This window comes from Bombina bombina, chromosome 1 (assembly GCF_027579735.1).
Source record: "Bombina bombina isolate aBomBom1 chromosome 1, aBomBom1.pri, whole genome shotgun sequence".
In the NCBI taxonomy this organism is placed as follows: Eukaryota; Metazoa; Chordata; class Amphibia; order Anura; family Bombinatoridae; genus Bombina; species Bombina bombina.
In genome coordinates, this window is record NC_069499.1 from 1,363,063,855 (window position 1) to 1,363,080,647 (window position 16,793).

Consider the following 16,793-nt stretch of genomic DNA (forward strand, 5'->3'; position numbering starts at 1 on the left):
TTCATTTGCACTTAGCAAACTTTCTCAAGAGGAAATGACACCAGGAAGTTTGCTAAGTGCAAACAACACGTGTTGGGGGCGAGCTTTGGACGGCTCCAAAACAAAGGAACGTTGATAGAGAGAGCGAACGAGCAACCACATACTGGACAATACCAGAGTTATCCACATTGGATTGGGACTCGTTACTTTCTTCCCCTGAGTGGGATCAAGGCTTGTTTTTAATTTTATCTTGTAAGTGCAATATTTGCAGCGTGTGCAATAAAAGTTTGAAAACGTCTACCTTGATGGGGGCTGCGCTTTTTTCTTTTGTTTTTTGCTACAGGATCCTTGAATAAGAGAGTGTTCGGGAACACACCTCTGAAAGCAGTTGCAACCCACATATCAAGGACCTTGGAGTGAACCCTGGATTCTGTATTAACAGTTATATCTGAATTGGGACTTCCTAAAGATTCTTTACCTTAATGTGGTAAAAAATATATATAAATGAATTATGGTTATTTTAAATTAATCTTATAATATTTTAATATCATTATTATTTTTTACTACTATTATTATCTTTTGTTTGATTTTAGATATATATATATATTATAAAATCTACAATCATAAATTGTCATTTAAACCCAAATGTCAACATTTATAATCCTCAGTTGCGCTGTTAATACTTTGTATTGGTTTTTACTTCTCTACTCTTATCTCTATTCTTTCTTCAAACCCAAAACATCTGTTCTCCACCTTCAATACTCTTCTCCGCCCACCCCCACCTCTTAATACAGCTTCTCTCTCAGCTCATGATTTTGCCAGCCACTTCAATAACAAAATTGACTCCATCAGAAATGAAATCAGCTCTCAATATACTACCAGTCTCCCACCAGCTCAAAAGCTCACAATCATCCAAAACCTACAAAGCCATAAATGTATCTCTTTCGCCTTGTTACCGAGGAAGAAGTTTCTGCCTTATACTGTCCTCTCACCTCACTACCTGTCCCCTCAACGCCATCCCCTCACAGCTACTCCCCTCCCTCTCTTCTACCCTTACACCTATTCTCACATACATCTTCAGCCTTTCCTTTAGCACCAGTATATTTCCTTCATCTCTAAAACATGCACTGGTCACACCTATCCTCAAGAAAACCTTCTCTTGATCCAACCTTCCCCTCCAACTACGGCCCTATTTCCCTACTCCCTCTTGCCTCTAAGCTTCTTGAAAAGCTAGTATATGCACGCCTATCCCATTTCCTTACATTAAACTACCTCCTTGACCCACTTCAATCTGGGTTTCCTCCCCATTACTCCACAGAGACAGCAATCATTAAGGTTACCAACGACCTACTTAAAGAAAAATCGAAAGGCCACTTCTCTCTGCTTATCCTCCTTGATCTGTCTGCAGTTTTTGAAACTGTCAACCACCCTCTTTTGCTCCAAACCCTCCAATCCTTTGGCATTTGCGACACAGCTCTCTCATGGTTCTCTTCCTATCTGTCTAACCGTACCTTTAGTGTAGCCTTCTCTGGGGCTTCCTCTGCCCTGTTACCACTTTCTGTTGGGGTACCGCAAGGCTCTGTCTTTGGTCCTCTCCTCTTCTCAATCTACACGTCATCATTAGGTTCCTTAATAAAGTCCCACAGGTTTCAAGATCAGTTGTGAGCCGATAACACCCAAATCTACCTCTTTGCACCCGACCTATCTCCTTTCTTTCTGACCCGTGTCACTAATTGTCTTTCTCATATCTCATCTTGAATGTCCTCTCACTACCTTAAAGGGACACTGAACCCAATTTTTTTTCTTTCGTGATTCAGATAGAGCATGCAATTTTAAGCAACTTTCTAATTTACTTCTATTATCAATTTTTCTTCATTTTCTTGCTATTTTTATTTGAAAAAGAAGGCATCTAAGCTAAGGAGCCATACAATTTTTAGTTTAGGACCCTGGACAGCACTTGTTTATTGGTGGGTGAATTTTTCCACCAATCAGCAAGAACAACCCAGGTTGTTCACCAAAAATGGGCCGGCATCTAAACTTACATTCTTGCTTTTCAAATAAAGATACCAAGAGAATGAAGAAAATGTGATAATAGGAGGAAATTAGAAAGTTGCCTAAAATTGCATGCTCTCTCGATCACAAAAGAAAACATTTGGGTTCAGTGTCCCTTTAAGCTTAATCTCTCCAAAACTGAGCTCCTAATTTTCCCACCTTCTTCCAAAATCTCCACCCCCCATTTCTCTATAACTGTCGAAAGCTCCGTCATTACCCCTACTCCACATGCCCAATGTCTTGGGATCAAACCTGACTCAGAGTTTTCTTTCACTCCTCACATTCAGTCCTTGGCTAAAGCCTGCTGCTTTCATCTTACAAACATCTATAAAATTAGACATTTCCTTACACAAGACACAACTAAGATTTTAATCTACTCTGTCATCTTTTCCAGCCTTGACTACTGCAACTCCATCCTCTCTGGTCTCCCTTGCTGCCACCTAGTTTCTTTACAATCCATAATGAATGCTTCTGCCAGGCTCATCTTCCTTACACGTCTCTCTTCATCTGCTGCCCCTCTCTGACAACCCCCTTTGCTGGTTTCCTCTTGCCTCCAGGATTAAACACACAATTCTCACTCCAACAGACAAAGACCTCAAGTGCACTGCTACCCCTACATCTCAGACCTTGTCTCCAGATACTTTCCCTCCTATCCCCTTCACTCTGCTCACAATCTCTTACTCTCTCTCTCATGTTACCACCTCACATTCCCATTTACAGGACTTCTCCAGAAAACTTCAAGCACTCCCTAAAGACTCTACTATTCAGGGACGCATACAACCTACAGTAAATATTCCTAACTCCATTGCTATCCCCTTGAACCCCTTTACATGTAAGCCTATAAGCCCAGCTGTTTGTAGGTCACCTTCATAAGAGCCGACAACAACAGTACAACTCTCGGCAGGGCCCTCTACCCATTTAATCCCTATAAATGTTATGCCTTGTATGCCGCCTTTGTTTATAGTGCTGCAGAATCTGCTACAAATACCTGATAATAATAATAATGTATACTAGTCTGTGAGTGGCTGATATCTGTCATATGATACTGGGGGCCAGAAAACGGGATAGAAAAAAAAGTGACATATTTATGAAATTGTATGATAGTTTGCGATGATCATTTGTTTAATAATAAAATGCTTTAATGATTGTTTAACAGCCACAAAGAGGTTGAACACATAGTCAAAATTACATTACACATCTCTGTTTAAAAAATAGGCTGAAAAGTAAATCCTGTACCCTCCAAATGCTGCAAAATAAACAGGTTGTCAGTTTGGAGCATTTTTAAAACCTTGGTTACAATTTCTGCAGTTTGGCCTCTCTAAGGAACTGGGACAAAATAAATTTTTTATACAAAAACAGAAGGTGTTTGATGTCCCTTTAAGTTTGTATACCAGGAGCGCCTTCTAAGCAGAAAACAGCCAGTGAATGGTGGTTGTGTGCCTGTCACTTGATTGGCTTACAAATCGTGTCTTATTCAGCACAAAAATGAACATTTAAAATATATGCAATTTAAAATATGCTCTTATATGTAGCAAAAAACTACCTTTTAAGAAGCTATGGCGCCGATTTAACATGCAAGCGGACATCGATAAATGCACACAGCATACGCTGTCGGCATTTCTCATTGCACAAGCACTTCTAGTGAAATGCTTGTGCAATGCCACCCCCTGCAAATTTGCAGCCAATTGGCCTCTAGAAGGGGTGTCAATCAACCTGATCATATCCGATCGGGCTATTTGCTGTCCGCCGCATTAGAAGTGGCGGACAAGTTAAGGAGCAGCAATCTTGTGACTGCTGCTTCTTAACTTCCGTTTATGCGGATCTGAAGCGGAGACGGTCGGAAGCAGCATCCGCTGCTTCATAAATTGACCCCCTGGGCCTCGATCCGATATGCAGCGTCACCCGCAAATGCCAGCGACGCCGAATTTTGCGCGGGTTTGGTATCCTATATATGGCGTAACCTAGAAGTTACTCTCGTATATTTCTGCCTTTGGCCATAGTTTTTTGGCCCATAGGCAGGTATACCAAACCCACGCAGTTTGGTATCCAATATACAGCGTAAGGACTTACGTGGCGAAAATGGAGAAATCTTAGTAAGCCTTACGCTGTCTATTGGAGCCCCGTAACTCCCTAAACTAGCTGCTAAATAAAACCTAACACCTAACGCATGCGCAATGTCTATCTACCTGTCAACCGCGATCCCCCGCCGCAATCCCTAATAAAGTATTTAACCCCTAAACCACCGGACCCCGCCGCCACCTACATTAAATGTATAACCCCCTAATGTGATCCCCCTACACCGTCGCCAGCTACATTACATAACCCCTAATGTGAGCTCCTACCCCGCTACCAGCTATATTAAACTACCCCCTAATGTGAGCCCCTTACACCGCCGCCAGCTATATTAAATGTATTAACCCCTAATTTAATCCCCCTACACTGCCGCCAGCTATATTAAATGTATTAACCCCTAATTTAATCCCCCTACACCGTCGCCAGCTATATTAAATGTATTAACCCCTAATCTAATCCCCCTACACCGCCGCCAGCTATATTAAATACATTAACCCCTAATCTAATCCCCCTAAAGTAATTACCTCTATTACCAGCCCTTAAAAGGGCCTTTTGCGTGACATTGCCCCAAAGTAACAGCTCTATTGCCAGCCCTTAAAAGGGCTTTTTGCGGGGCATTTCCCCAAAGAAATCAGCTCTTTTACCAGCCCTTAAAAGGGCTTTTTTTGCGGGGCATTGTAACAAAGAAATCAGCTGTTTTGCAACTAATCTAAATCCCCCTACACCGCCGCCACCTATAATAAATGTATTAACCCCTAATCTAATCCCCCTACACCGCCGCCACCTATATTAAATAGATTAACCCCTAATCTAATCCCCCTACACCACCGCCAGCTATATTAACTATATTAACCCTAATTATGTTAGGGTTAATATAGTTAATATAGTTATTATATTATATATATTAACTATATTAACCCTAATTATATTAGGGTTAATATAGTTAATATTGTTATTATATTATATATATATATATTAAGTATAATAACCCTATCTAACTCTAACATCCCTAACTAAATTCTTATTAAAATAAATCTAATTAATATTAATATTATTAATTAAAATATTCCTATTTAAATCTAAATACTTACTTATAAAATAAACCCTAACGGCTAGATTTAGAGTTCTGCGGCCAAAGGGGTGCGTTAGCTACGCGTGTATTTTTTCCCCCGCACCTTTTAAACAACGCTGGTATTTAGAGTTCTCAGAAGGGCTGCGTTAGGCTCCAAAAAGGGAGCGTACAGGCATATTTACCGCCACTGCAACTCCAGCCAATCAGATTCAAGTTCAATCCGATTGGCTGAGCGAAGAAAGAAGATTGAAGATGCCGCTTGGAAGAAAACTTCGCCCCAATGGAGGACCTCTTCTTTGCCGCTTGATTGAAGATATTGCCCGGATGGAAGACTTCTTCTCTGCCGCTTGATTGAAGACATCGCCCGGATGGAAGACTTCTTCTCTGCCGCTTGATTGAAGACATCGCCCGGATCGGATGAAGAGTTCTGCCCGGCTGGGTGAAGACAAGGTAGGGAGATCTTCAGAGGGGTTGTGTTAGGTTTATTTAAGGGGGGTTTGGGTGGGTTTAGAATAGGGGTATGTGGGTGGTGGGTTGTAATATTGGGGGGTGGTATTGTGGTTGTTTTTTACAGGCAAAAGAGCTGATTTCTTTGGGGCATGCCCCGCAAAAGGCCCTTTTAAGGGCTGGTAAGGTAATAGAGCTGTTAAAGGGACACTGTACCCAAAAATTTTATTTTGTGATTCAGATTGAGCATGAAATTTTAAGCAACTTTCCAATGTACTCCTATTATCAAATTTTCTTCATTCTCTTTGTATCTTTATTTGAAATGAAAGAATGTAAGTTTAGATGCCGGTCCATTTTTAGTGAACAACCTGGGTTGTCCTTGCTGATTGGTGGATAAATTCATCCACCAATAAAAAAGTGCTGTCCAGAGTACTGAAACCAAAAAAAGCTTATTGATAATAGGAGTAAATTAGAAAGTTGCTTAAAATTGCATGCTCTTTCTGAATTACAAAATAATTTTTTTGGGTACAGTGTCCCTTTAACTTTTTAAATTTAGAATAGGGTAGGGAATTTTTTTTATTTTGGGGGGCTTTATTATTTTATTAGGGGGCTTAGAATAGGTGTAATTAGCTTAAAAATCTTGTAGTCTTTTTTATTTTTTGTAATTTAGTGTTTGTTTTTTGTAATTTAGTTTAGTTTATTTAATTGTATCTTAGTTTAGATATTTGTAGTTTATTTAATTTATTGATAGTGTAGCTGTATTTGTAACTTAGGTTAGGATTTATTTTACAGGTAAATTGGTAATTATTTTAACTAGGTAGCTATTAAATAGTTATTAACTATTTAATAGCTATTGTACCTAGTTAAAATAAATACCAAGTTACCTGTAAAATAAATATAAACCCTAAAATAGCTACAATGTAATTATTAATTACATTGTAGCTATCTTAGGGCTTATTTTATAGGTAAGTATTTAGATTTAAATAGGAATATTTTAATTAATAATATTAATATTAATTAGATTTATTTTAATAAGAATTTAGTTAGGGATGTTAGAGTTAGATAGGGTTATTATACTTAACTAGTCCTAAAGCCCGTTCACACGGGCCATTTTTTGCAGGGTACAGCGGTCCCACCCCTTGCGCTCTCTCCCTCCCCCTCTCTTTTACTCTCTCTCTCCCCCCTCTCTTTTGCGCTTTCTCTCCCCCTCTCTTTTAAGCTCTCTCTCTCCCCCCCTCTCTTTTGCGCTCTCTCTCCCCCCTCTTTTGGGCTCTCTCTCTCCCCCTCTTTTGCGCTCTCTCTCTCCCCCTCTCTTTTGCTCTCTCTCCCCCTCTCTTTTGCGCTTTCTTTCCCCCTCTCTTTTGAGCTCTCTCTCTCCACCTCTCTTTTGAACTCTCTCCCCCTCTCTTTTGCGCTCTCTCTCCCCCTCTTTTTTGCTCTCTCTCTCCCCCCTCTTTTGCGCTCTCTCTCCCCCCTCTTTTGTGCTCTTTCTCTCCCCCCCTCTTTTGCGCTCTCTCTCTCCCCCCTCTTTTGCGCTCTCTCTCTCCCCCCTCTTTTGCGCTCTCTCTCTCCCCCCCTCTTTTGCGCTCTCTCCCCCCCTCTTTTGCGATCTCTCTCCCCCCTCTCTTTTGCGCTCTCTCTCCTCCTCTATTTTGCGCTCTCTCTCTCCCCCTCTTTTGCGCTCTCTCTCCCCCTCTGTTTTGCGCTTTCTCTCCCCCTCTCTTTTGAGCTCTCTCTCTCCCCCCTCTCTTTTGCGCTTTCTCTCTCCCCCCTCTTTTGGGCTCTCTCTCTCCCCCTCTTTTGCGCTCTCTCTCTCCCCCTCTCTTTTGCTCTCTCTCCCCCTCTCTTTTGCGCTTTCTTTCCCCCTCTCTTTTGAGCTCTCTCTCTCCACCTCTCTTTTGAGCTCTCTCCCCCTCTCTTTTGCGCTCTCTCTCCCCCTCTTTTGTGCTCTCTCCCTCCCCCCTCTTTTGTGCTCTCTCTCCCCCCTCTTTTGTGCTCTCTCCCCCCCCCCTCTTTTGTGCTCTCTCTCTCCCCCCCTCTTTTGCGCTCTCTCTCTCCCCCCTCTTTTGCGCTCTCTCTCCCCCCCTCTTTTGCGCTCTCTCTCTCCCCCTCTCTTTTGCGCTCTCTCTCCCCCTCTATTTTGCACTCTCTCTCCCCCTCTCTTTTCCGCTCTCTCTCTCACCCCTCTCTTTTACGCTCTTTATTATCAAATTTTCTTAATTATCTTGCTATCTTTATTTGAAATGCAAGAATGTAAGTTTAGATGCCGGCCCATTTTTGGTGAACAACCTGGGTTGTCCTTGCTGATTGGTGGATAAATTCATCCACCAATAAAAAAGTGCTGTCCAGAGTACTGAAACCAAAAAAAAGCTTAGATGCCTTCTTTTTCAAATAATGATAGCAAGAGAACAAAGAAAAATTGATAATAGGAGTAAATTAGAAAGTTGCTTAAAATTGCATGCTCTTTCTGAATTACAAAAGAAATTTTTTGGGTACAGTGTCCCTTTAACTTTTTTAATCTAGAATAGGGTAGGGAATTTTTTTTGGTGCGTTTGTCATCGTGCTGTCTCTACTGCGCATGACAGCTTCGGACACACACACTTGGCCTTTTATAGTATAGGATATATATATAATAACGATGTTAACTATATTAACCCTAATATAATTAGGGTTAATATAGTTAATATATATAATATAATAACTATATTAACTATATTAACCCTAATATAATTAGGGTTAATATAGTTAATATAGCTGGCGGCGGTGTAGGGGGATTAGATTAGGGGTAATCTATTTAATATAGGTGGCGGCAGTGTAGGGGGATTAGATTAGGGGTAATACATTTATTATAGGTGGCGGCGGTGTAGGGGGATTTAGATTATAGGCAATAGAGCTGTTTACTTTGGGGTAATGCCACGCAAAAAGCACTTTTCAGGGCTATTTGTAGGGTTAGACTTAGGTTTAGTGGTAGGGATAGTTTAGTATTTTAGGGGTTAATTAATTTAATATAGGTGGTGGCGGTGTAGGGGGATTAGATTAGGGGTTAATTATTTCATGTAGCTGGCGGCGGGGTAGGGGGATTAGATTAGGGGTAATACATTTATTATAGGTGGCGGCGGTGTAGGGGGATTTAGATTATAGGCAAAAGAGCTGATTTCTTTGTGACAATGCCCGCCAAAAGCCCTTTTAAGGGCTGGTAAAAGAGCTGATTTCTTTGGGGCATGCCCCGCAAAAAGCCCTTTTAAGGGCTGCCAATAGAGCTGTTTACTTTGGGGTAATGCCACGCAAAAAGCCCTTTTCAGGGCTATTTGTAGGGTTAGACTTAGGTTTAGTGGTAGGGATAGTTTAGTATTTTAGGGGTTAATTAATTTAATATAGGTGGCAGCGGTGTAGGGGGATTAGATTAGGGGTTAATTATTTAATGTAGCTGGCGGCGGGGTAGGGGGATTAGATTAGGGTTTAATAATTTTAATATAGCTGGCGGCGGGGTAGGAGCTCACATTAGGGGGTAGGTAATATAGCTGGCGGCGGTATAGGGGCTCACATTAGGTGGTAGTTAATGTAGGTGGCGGCGGGGTAGGAGCTCACATTAGGGGGTAGGTAATATAGCTGGCGGCGGTATAGGGGCTCACATTAGGGGGTAGTTAATGTAGGTGGCGGCGGGGTAGGAGCTCACATTAGGGGGTAGGTAATGTAGTTTGCGGCGGGGTAGGAACTCACATTAGGGGGTAGGTAATATAGCTGGCGATGGTATAGGGGCTCACATTAGGGGGTAGGTAATATAGCTGGCGGCGGGGTAGGAACTCATATTAGGGGGTAGTTAATGTAGGTGGTGGCGGGGTCCAGGAGCGGCGGTTTAGGGGTTAATAACTTTATTAGGTGGCGGCGGGGTCCGGGAGCGGCGGTTTAGGGGTTAATGCATTTATTATTAGGAGAGTGAGGGGGGATAGCGGATAGAGGGTTAGACATGTCGGGCTATGTTTGGGAGGCGTGTTAGACAGTACGGGTGATTTCATAACTTAGTCAGGTTTTGTAGACGCCGGCAGTTTCTAAAGTGCCGTAAGTCACTGGCGACTCCAGAAATTTGTACTTACGCAGATTTCTGGACATCGCTGGTTTATCTGACTTACGGCACTTTAGCATCTGACGGCGCCGTATATGGGATAGCTCGAGTTGCGAGCTTAAACTACGGGCGGCGGGGGTTCCCTCGCTTGCACCACAAACTACGATCTTTATCGGATCACGCCCTTAGTATCCTGTTGTGGATTGCATGAACACAGACATATTTAAATAAAGTTTGGGATCTCCTATTTTTGAAAAAAATTAGTTTTGAAGTAACTAGATAAATTTGTTAATCATCTATTAAGAAATTGTTTGCCTGCAAGGCCTGTATTCTAAGATAAGTTGTATACCATAAGAATGCGGGTACTACGTCACTTCCGGTGACGTGAAATCAGCTGTTGGAGGTGTGTGGCGCTCAATGCACATGCGCAAGAGGCCCAACCTCCTCCAAACAGCTGTTTAAGGTGACTTATTTTAGAACAAAGAGTCGAGGAATTCTATGGCTTGTAATCTTCATTGCGCATGCACGAACAATTCCTTGGTTGTCAAGACAGTGACTACACGGAGTAATCAGATAATACAGTAATGCTTTTTTCCTATGAATTATCTGATCGGTCCGTATTCCATTTGATTTGCCCACCTACATTGAATTTACAAATTGGTCCATCCTGTGCCGCCGACTTGTCGTGCCTGGGGGGCTAAGGGGGTGCTTATGGGGTTACGTGAGTTACACAGGGGATGCTTATAGGGGATACAGGGGGTGCTAATGGGGCTTACGTAAGTTACACAGGGGGTGCTTATAGGGGTTACAGGTGGGCTGATAAGCAAGTAGGGAGGTGTAGGAATGTGCAAATGACTGGAGCAATAAATGGCAGCAGTTTTAAAACTATGTTATAAATTTGCAAGAACAGTAGGTGGAAAAAAAGTTCCCTGTCATGTACTGCTCCAGAAATGTGCACGGTATCTATCTAGATATTACTTCAACAATAACACACAATAACACCTAACACTACACTACAATTAAATCAATTCCCTAAATTAAATAAATTAAATGAAATTAGCTAAATCACAAAAAAATCCCCACTAAATTACAGAAAATAAAACACAAATTACAAGATCATTAAACTAATTACACCTAATCTAAGAGCCCTATCAAAATAAAAAGCCCCCCCCCCCCCCAAATAAAAAAAACCCTAGCCTAAACTAAACCCTTAAAGAGATATTCATTCTGAAGAAGACGTTGTTTGAAGAGGATGCTCCGTGCTGGATGTCTTGAAGATGGAGCCGCTCTGCGTCGGAAGGATGAAGATAGAAGATGCCGTCTGGGTGAAGACTTCTGCCCGTCTGAAGGACCAATTCTGCCCATCTGGAGGACCACTTCTGCCGGCTTCGTTGAGGACATCTTGCCGCTTGGATGAAGACTTCTCACGGTAAGTGAATCTTCGGGGGTTAGTGTTAGGATTTTTTAAGGGTGTATTGGGTGGGTTTATTTTTTAGGTTAGGGCTTTGGGCTGAAATAGAGCTAAATGTCTTTTAAGGGCAATGCCCATCCAAATGCCCTTTTCAGGGCAATGGGGAGCTTAGGTTTTTTTAGTTAGTATTTTATTTGGGGGGTTGGTTGTGTGGGTGGTGGGTTTTACTGTTGGGGCGTTGTTTGTATTTTTTTACAGGTAAAAGAGCTGATTCATTTGGGGCAATGCCCCGCAAAAGGCCATTTTAAGGGCTATTGGTAGTTTAGTTTAGGCTAGGGTTTTTTTTATTTTGGGGGGGCTTTTTTATTTTGATAGGGCTCTTAGATTAGGTGTTATTAGTTTAAAGATCTTGTAATTTGTTTTTTATTTTATGTAATTTAGTGGGGCTTTTTTGTGATTTAGCTAATTTTATTTAATTTATTTAATTGTATTTAATTTAGGGAATTGATTTAATTGTAGTGTAGTGTTAGGTGTTATTGTAACATAGGTTAGGTTTTATTTTACAGGTAAATTTGTATTTATTTTAGCTAGGTAGTTATTAAATAGTTAATAACTATTCTACCTAGTTAAAATAAATACAAACTTGCCTGTAAAATAAAAATAAACTAGTCAGCCGCTTTGTACAGGCTGCAGATCAGGTGATATTTACATACTATTTTTTTCTGCATTTAGACACTAACCAAGCTTATAAGCATTTTGTACAGGCTGCACTGCAGTAGATTAAGTGATATTTACACAATATTCTTTTCTGCATTTAGACACTGACCCAGGCTGGCTAGCTTATTTTTCTCCTTGCTTATATTGAGGACACAAATTTATTATGGTGGTTATTGCAAAAAAAATAAACCATCCAAATAAATGTGTGTCCTCAACATAATCTTTTCCCCAGGTAAACAATAGTATTTGGACACCACATGGCTATAACATGTCACACAGAGCAAAATCTTAAGGGTAAAAGGCCTACATGGTCTCTCCCCAGTCTAAGAGGCCCATTTATCAAGCTCCGTATGGAGCTTGTGGGCCCGTGTTTCTGGTGAGTGTTCAGACTCGCCAGGAACAGCAGTTATGAAGCAGCGGTCTAAAGACCGCTGCTCCATAACCCTGTCCATCTGCTCTGAGCGGGTGGACAGGAATCGCCACAATTCAACCCGATTGAGTATGATCGGTTTGATTGACACCTTCCTGGTGGCGGCCTACAGGGAGTGCAGAAATATTAGGCAAATGAGTATTTTGACCACATCATCCTCTTTATGCATGTTGTCTTTCTCCAAGCTGTATAGGCTCGAAAGCCTACTACAAATTAAGCATATTAGGTGATGTGCATCTCTGTAATGAGAAGGGGTGTGGTCTAATGACATCAACACCCTATATCAGGTGTGCATAATTATTAGGCAACTTCCTTTCCTTTGGCAAAATGGATCAAAAGAAGGACTTGACAGGCTCAGAAAAGTCAAAAATAGTGAGATATCTTGCAGAGGGATGCAGCACTCTTAAAATTGCAAAGCTTCTGAAGCGTGATCATCGAACAATCAAGCGTTTCATTCAAAATAGTCAACAGGGTCGCAAGAAGCGTGTGGAAAACCAAGGCGCAAAATAACTGCCCATGAACTGAGAAAAGTCAAGCGTGCAGCTGCCAAGATGCCACTTGCCACCAGTTTGGCCATATTTCAGAGCTGCAACATCACTGGAGTGCCCAAAAGCACAAGGTGTGCAATACTCAGAGACATGGCCAAGGTAAGAAAGGCTGAAAGACGACCACCACTGAACAAGACACACAAGCTGAAACGTCAAGACTGGGCCAAGAAATATCTCAAGACTGATTTTTCTAAGGTTTTATGGACTGATGAAATGAGAGTGAGTTTTGATTGGCCAGATGGATGGGCCCGTGGCTGGATTGGTAAAGGGCAGAGAGCTCCAGTCCGACTCAGACGCCAGCAAGGTGGAGGTGGAGTACTGGTTTGGGCTGGTATCATCAAAGATGAGCTTGTGGGGCCTTTTCGGGTTGAGGATGGAGTCAAGCTCAACTCCCAGTCCTACTGACAGTTTCTGGAAGACACCTTCTTCAAGCAGTGGTACAGGAAGAAGGCTGCATCCTTCAAGAAAAACATGATTTTCATGCAGGACAATGCTCCATCACACGCGTCCAAGTACTCCACAGCGTGGCTGGCAAGAAAGGGTATAAAAGAAGAAAATATAATGACATGGCCTCCTTGTTCACCTGATCTGAACCCCATTGAGAACCTGTGGTCCATCATCAAATGTGAGATTTACAAGGAGGGAAAACAGTACACCTCTCTGAACAGTGTCTGGGAGGCTGTGGTTGCTGCTGCACGCAATGTTGATGATGAACAGATCAAAACACTGACAGAATCCATGGATGGCAGGCTTTTGAGTGTCCTTGCAAAAAAAGGTGGCTATATTGGTCACTGATTTGTTTTTGTTTTGTTTTTGAATGTCAGAAATGTATATTTGTGAATGTTGAGATGTTATATTGGTTTCACTGGTAAAAATAAATAATTGAAATGGGTATATATTTGTTTTTTGTTAAGTTGCCTAATAATTATGCACAGTAATAGTCACCTGCACACACAGATATCCCCCTAAAATAGCTATAACTAAAAACAAACTAAAAACTACTTCCAAAACTATTCAGCTTTGATATTAATGAGTTTTTTGGGTTCATTGAGAACATGGTTGTTGTTCAATAATAAAATTAATCCTCAAAAATACAACTTGCCTAATAATTCTGCACTCCCTGTATTGGCCGCGAGTGTGCAGGGGGCTGCGTGGAACTAGCAGTTCTTGTGAGCTGCTGGTGCATTGCTGAATACGAAGAGCGTATTGCTCTCCGCATTCAGTGAGGTCTTGCGGACCTGATCCGCACTGTCTGATCAGGTCAGCAACACCTTTGATACATAGGCCCCTAAGACTTAAGTGACTTAAATAATAATAAATAACTAACATAATAATAAATAATTGAAACTGCACACTTTTCGTGGGTAGAAAAAAACAGGCCGTCACAGCCAACTGTATTAAGTACAAATATATAACTCGAGCTGACAAACCCAACTATGGCGGCATATCTAAATATCTATTAAAAAACCCAGGACAACAAGAGGACAGCAGCTTCCGTACTACTGCAGAGGGCCCTCTGCTTGGTAGGAAATTATACTTAGGGGTTTCTGAGTTCTTCTGGCCTACCTACATGGGGGGAAGGGCACACAGGCGAACTTGTGGTGGACTGCCCCTCCCGTCAGCCTGGCCATGAGTCTCCCTGTTTTCCATTTCATTTTTGCAACCAGTTGCTGCCTCTTGCCTTAGGGTGTCATACTCTCCTTCATAAGGCTCGGTGACCACTAGACACATAGACCAGCTAGTCATCCGAGGGAGGTTCCTATATTACAGTAATGATCTTACACAAATGGATTTGATTAAAACCGTTCCCGCCATTACGTTAACTAGTATTTCTATGTAATTTGTGATTTTGTTTGTTGCTTCTCTATTTTTTTATGTGCCTCCAGCAAAGGGGAGGGAGGGGGAAACCTTTCACTTCAGGATCACAGGAGAAAGAGGCTGGACAACTCTATTATGAAAAAAAGCATGGCTTTTTAAAGGTAGGAAGCCTCCCACTGATCTGCAAGACTTTTGCTAACTATACACCACCTCTTCTCCTGTCCCTTTCCCTAAGGCCTTAACCCTTAGCCCACTACAGGCCCATTAAAGGTCCGTACACTAACTTAAGGGTAAAAGGCCTACACAGTCTCTCCCCAGTCTAAGACTTAACCGACTTAAATAATATTAAATAACTAACATAATAATAAATAATTGAAACTGACACACTTTTCGTGGGTATAAAAAACTTTATTAAGTACAAATATATAACTCGAGTTGACAAGCCCAACTATGGTGGCATATCAAAATATCTATAAAAAACCCAGGACAACAAGAGGACAGCGGCTTCTGGACTACTGCAGAGGGCTCTCTGCTCGGTAGGAAATGATACTTAGGGGTTTCTGAGTTCTTCTGGCCTACCTACATGGGGGAAGGGCACACAGGCAAACCTGTGGTGGACCGCCCCTCCCATCAGCCTTGTCATGACTCCCCCTGTTCTCCATTTCCTTTTTGCAACCAAACGCTGCCTCTCACCACCAGAGATTTAAATCTCGCCGCCACTCTTTCCCAACTTAAAGGAAGGAGCTGAAAGATACCCAGCCTATGTCTCATAGCAGGGTGTTAATTGCTTTCCTAAGATCCTCTAAATATAAATCTATCGGGGGGTGGAGCCAGCTAGCAAAGAGGACAGACGTGCCTGAGCTGAGCTCCTGTGGTATACACAGTATTAAAGTTTTAAAAAGGGTATTTACCACCCAAAACACCTAGAGATTACCTAGCTGAAGGGATCCCATAACACCGGGTTTCCAATAGAGACTTTTTGGATAAAATTTGAGGAGGTAAGACGGAAAGAAGCGCCTGTGGCGCAACCCATCTTGCAGCTGACACTTGCGGCCTATACCGGGCCTAATCAAGCAGCAAAGCCACATGGCCCAACAGCTTTTCTGCCCATATCAGATGTGAGGAGACACCATCCCGGAGCAGCCACATCTACCCACCACCCGGGCCTACAGGGTAACTTTACCGGGTGGAGTCACACAGCCATCTGCTGAAACCCCGCTCTCATCCGCAGTCTTCAGCAGAGGAAACAGACACGGAGCGCCACCATTTTAGGAGATAAGTAAGTGCGCAACAGTTTGCCCCACATGCATAGAACGCCTCACCAAGAAACGAAAGCACATGGAGGTGGACACTGCTGTATTAAAAACACCTGGCCCACACAGAAAGCCATACAACCCGTCCAAAACACCTTATTTAGGGGTCCTGACTTTTGGCCTGGGAGACTCCTATAACAAGCTGTTGAACTGTCCATTGGGGGTGGCTGTCAGTTTTACACAGAAGGACGCGGGCCTTATATTTAATTCCTCATGCACAGGACTTTAGACACTGAGAGAAGCCTTATAAAAGCTGGCTTGATAGGGGACCAACACTGCAAATGTGACGAACTTGCACCCTACTTAATTAAGGCCAACCCTGCTACAGGTCAAAAGTCCCCTGCTTTGCAGAGACACTTTGGGACAATTAGTGGTTCACACACCAGCCCACTGAGGATCCCTACAGACTGATCACTGATTGGGTCGGCTGAGTCACTTTCTGGGCCTAACGCAATTAACATGAAGACCCTAGGGAAAAATATTGGGGAACACCTGCCTCACCATATGGAAAAAGCGGGGCTGCGGCGAGACCCACCTGTCTGTCACATGAATACGGCTCACTGAAAGATACCCATGCAACTTCCATAATTACTCCAACTCTGTCGAATCCCTAACTCTAGCTACAGAGGCCGCTTGCTCCTTGATTCATCAACTACAACGGCATATCTTGGGAGGAGAGGAGGTGAGGTCCTTTGTCTTCTTTGGTCCAAATATATGTCTGTTCTGAATCACTGATACAAGCTGCAGCCAGAGGCTGAGGTGTTAAACCTATTAGAGAAATGGCCACTAGAAGAGGGAGGAAAGGAGATAAAACAGCAAACTCCGGCACATCTTCTACAATGTCTTCTTTTTTTAAGCCTTCTCATCCAT

The 16,793-nt window shown here is 42.4% G+C and overlaps 1 protein-coding gene across 2 annotated transcripts in view; it reads left to right on the top strand.

Moving 5' to 3' along the window:
- Window positions 1–16,793, top strand: part of LOC128650146 (methanethiol oxidase-like) — a 169,632-nt gene that overhangs the window by 47,592 nt on the left and 105,247 nt on the right. The window contains exon 1 of one of the 2 annotated variants that reach the window (XM_053703876.1): window positions 442–466. The exons of the other annotated variant lie outside the window; for it this stretch is intronic. The gene's annotated coding sequence lies outside the window, so the exon portion shown is untranslated. Of the gene's footprint in view, window positions 1–441; window positions 467–16,793 lie in introns of those variants that run through there. 2 annotated transcript variants of the gene reach the window in all.